Source organism: Elephas maximus, chromosome 7 (assembly GCF_024166365.1).
Source record: "Elephas maximus indicus isolate mEleMax1 chromosome 7, mEleMax1 primary haplotype, whole genome shotgun sequence".
NCBI lineage: Eukaryota > Metazoa > Chordata > Mammalia > Proboscidea > Elephantidae > Elephas > Elephas maximus.
The window spans coordinates 53,612,695-53,616,728 of record NC_064825.1 but is presented as its reverse complement, the minus strand read 5'-3'; the positions used below and the strand labels follow the sequence as shown (position 1 = coordinate 53,616,728).

Below are 4,034 nucleotides of genomic sequence, written 5' to 3'. Positions count from 1 at the left end.
GTCTGGGGTCTTAAACGCTAACAAGCGGCCATCTAAGATGCATCAATTGGTCTCAACCCACCTGGATCAAAGGAGAATGAAGAACACCAAGGTCATACGATAACTAAGAGCCCAAGAGACAGAAAGGGCCACATGAACCAGAGACCTACATCATCCTGAGACCAGAAGAACTAGTTGGTGCCCGGCCACAATAGATGACTGCCCTGACAGGGAGCACAACAGAGAACCCCTGAGGGAGCAGGAGATTAGTGGGATGCAGACCCCAAATTCTCACAAAAAGACCATACTTAATGGTCTGACTGAGACTAGAGGAATCCCGGTGGTCATGGCCCCCAAACCTTCTGTTGGCCCAGGACAGGAACCATTCCCGAAGACAACTCATCAGACATGAAAGGGACTGGACAGTGGGTAGGAGAGAGATGCTGATGAAGAGTGAGCTACTTGTATCAGGTGGACACTTGAGACTGTGTTGGCATCTCCTGTCTGGAGGGGGGATGGGAGGATAGAGAGAGTTGGAAGCTGATAAAATTGTCACGAAAGGAGAGACTGGGAGGGCTGACTCATTAGGGTGAGAGCAAGTGGGAGTACGGAGTAAGGTGTATATAAACTTATATGTGACAGTCTGACTTGATTTGTAAACGTTCACTTGAAGCTCAATAAAAGTTAATAAAAAAAAAAAAAAACCCGTGTGATAGTAAATCTGTTCTGTGTTCAGGGATAAAAAGGCAGAGAGAATGGCTACCTGCTCAAGGCCTCTCTCCACTCTACCTCTTATGCCCATCCACAAGGCCTTGTTAAGTTTACTCAGGTCAGTAAGGTCTTGTGGCCCTCGGCTCACTTCACAGACGAGAAAATGATGTATACTACAGTTAAAGAAGCTGAAAACCCAAGCTCTATTCTTTACCAACACTGCCAAGTTTTTTGAGCCTCAATTTCCTGTTCTGAAAAATTGGTGATGATAATACCTACTGACCTAAGTGGTTACAGATAATTAATGAGGTGCTGTAAGTAATGGTTTTACATCAGTGCCTGACATAAAATAAATACTTCCAAAGTTGCTCTGTTAGTTCCATTTAACTGTGAAAATATATCAATACAACATTTTCTTCTAATAAGAAAAATAGTAAACTTTTAGATCATTTATCCCTTCCAATCCATTTTCCCACTACTGCCAGATTCACCCAGCTAATGGTCTCCATTTTCATAACTCATGATGATTGACCATCTTTTCCCAGGACAGCATCCAAACTCCTTAATCTGTAATCAGAGTCAATACACTTTTGTTTCAATCTTTTATGCCATTGCATGATATATGCATTCTCACAACAACACAGGCTGCAAACTGTTTTAAATGCTTTAAATTTTGTATGGCAACAGTCTTTCCTTAAATTCTCAAATGACTTCACTCCATTTTCCACTTAATTCACCTCCACCCAAACAGACTGAATTACGCCTTACTTTATGTTCCCATTGTAGGGTTTGTTTTTTTTTTAATAGTGGGGTGGAGGGCACCACTGGTATATTCACTTAAACGTATTATTTTAGTTAGCTGTGTAAATGTCTATCTTGTATGTAAGAGTGTTATCTCATTAGAGAATAGATGTCACATTCACCTTTTCATCCTGCATAGTCCCTGGCACATTGACTATGGAAAAGAATTGGGTAGGTGTTAAAAGCTTCTGGTGAAATAAGAAAAAAAAAATTCAAGTATAATCTGAAATTTCTTCTCTCTGTGAATAGGAGGGGAGGTTCCGGGTCACCTGCTCCAGGTGTGGCTACCTTGAACCACACTGGGGCTAGCCACACAGTTTTCCGCTTGCTGGGCATCCCTGGCCTAGAGGACCAGCACATGTGGATTTCCATCCCCTTCTTCATTTCCTATGTCATCGCCCTCCTTGGAAACACCTTGCTTATCTTCATCATCCTCACAAGGCGCAGCCTCCATGAACCCATGTACCTCTTCCTCTGTATGCTGTCTAGAGCAGACGTTGTCCTCTCTACCTGCACAGTACCTCAGGCCTTGGTCATCTTCTGGTTCAGTGCTGGGGATATCTCCCTGGGTCACTGTATCACTCAGCTCTTCTTCATCCATTCCACCTTCATCTCTGAGTCAGGCATCTTGCTGGTGATGGCATTTGACTGCTACATTGCCATTTGCTACCCACTGAGATACACTGCTATTCTCACAAACTGCCTGATTGGGAAAATTGGCTTGACTATTTTTGTCAGAAGTTATGGTACAATTTTCCCCATAATATTTCTTTGAAAAGACTGACTTTTTGCAGAAATAACATTCTTCCACACACTGGTTGTAAGCACATTGGCTTGGCCAGATATTCCTGTGATGACATCCATGTGAACATCTGGTATGGTTTTTTTGTCCTAATGTCAACAGTGGTCTTAGACGTAATGTTAATTTTCATTTCATATGTGCTTATTCTTCGGTCTGTCTTCCACATCCCTTCCAAAGATGCTCGCCACAAAGCTCTCAACACATGCGGCTCCTGTGTCTGTGTCATCATCCTCTTCTATGGGTCTGGCATCTTCTCAGTGCTCACTGAGTGGTTTGGACACCACCTCTTACCCCATATTCATGTCCTGCTGGCCAGTGTCTGCATTCTGGCTCCACCGATGCTGAATGCCATCATTTATGGGATCAAGACCAAGTAGATACAGGACCAGGTGACTCGTATTGTTTCCAAAAGTGATATGATTTGAGAATGGGAACAAACTACTTTTTTGTCAACATTTCTTTTCATACCTGTGGTGAGCTTTAGCAGTCCTAGTAGTTGGGTGTCAACTAAGATAAGATAAATGGCTCAAAGTGTCTATGTTCCTGGAGCAAGTCCATTAGAAAAGTTTTGGAGCATACTTTTCAGGGTATCTAATCAACAATAAGAAGTCAATTTCTGATGTCTAATTGAGCTTTCTCATTCAAAGTTGAAGAAATAAACCAGTTCACCTTTTTAACTCAGTCCTACCTCTATAACCCTAGACATATATTTGGAAAGAGACGTGCTGTGGATAATTGCTGAACTATTCTTTTCTGGATTGTTTCATGCCTGGATGTAGTGAAGTAATTCTCATCCTTCTTTTCTACCTTGGGGCATTGCTTTATGTATTCTCCCCTCTGCCTTCTCTATCATCAAAGTTTTTTTTTTTTTTTGCGGGCATATTTCAATCTGCATACATTCTGATATTTTTCCTAACCAGAGGAAGGAAGGGAAGGAGAGAAGGAGGGAGGGAGGGAGGGAGGGAGGGAGGGAGGGAGGGAGGGAGGGAGGGAGGGAGGGAGGGAGGGAGGAAGGAAGGAAGGAAGGAAGGAAGGAAGGAAGGAAGGAAGGAAGGAAGGAAGGAAGGAAGGAAGGAAGGAAGGAAGGAAGGAAGGAAAAAACTCATTGTACCCAAATTCCCCTACAGTCTCTTTTTGTCTCTCTGTCTCTGTCTCTGTGTCTTTCTCTCTCTCTCTGCATTACAATAAAACACCTCGAAAGAGTTGTCTATATGTCAGGATTCAATATTTTCCTTCCTATTTTTCTTGTTCTAACTGCAATCATACTTTTTTCCTACACCATTGCACTGCCTGTCACAGTGGCCTCCACATTGCAGAATACAATGGTCAGTACTCAGTCTGTATCTTGCACGTCACGTTGAAACAGGCTGCTCAGCCATGACATTAACAGGACCTACACAATTTTTCTCTCTTCTAAACTTATTCTTGACTGCTCAGTTCCTTTTTCCTTGTTGAATTTTTACTAATGACTAATGTCCTTTTCAGACTGTAAAAACAAATAATAGGATCTAAGAAAGTGTTACAACCACTGAAATCACCCCAAGAGACCAGTTACCCCCTGGGCAGATGAGACGATACCTTGGGACCATAGCCATCAAAATCACCCCAGGAGACCAGTCACTCCCTGGGCAGATGAGATGTTACCTTGGGACCATGATCACGGGAACCACCCCAGGAGAGAATGACATTCCACAAGTTCCTGAAACCTGTGATTTTGCCCTATAAATCTTTGAGCCAGTCT

At 42.7% G+C, this 4,034-nt stretch overlaps 1 pseudogene; it reads left to right on the top strand.

The window, feature by feature from the left end:
- The first annotated feature begins 734 nt into the window (after nt 1-734).
- On the top strand, nt 735-2,718 carry LOC126079018 (olfactory receptor 52B4-like; annotated as a pseudogene).
- Nucleotides 2,719-4,034: the final 1,316 nt, after the last annotated feature.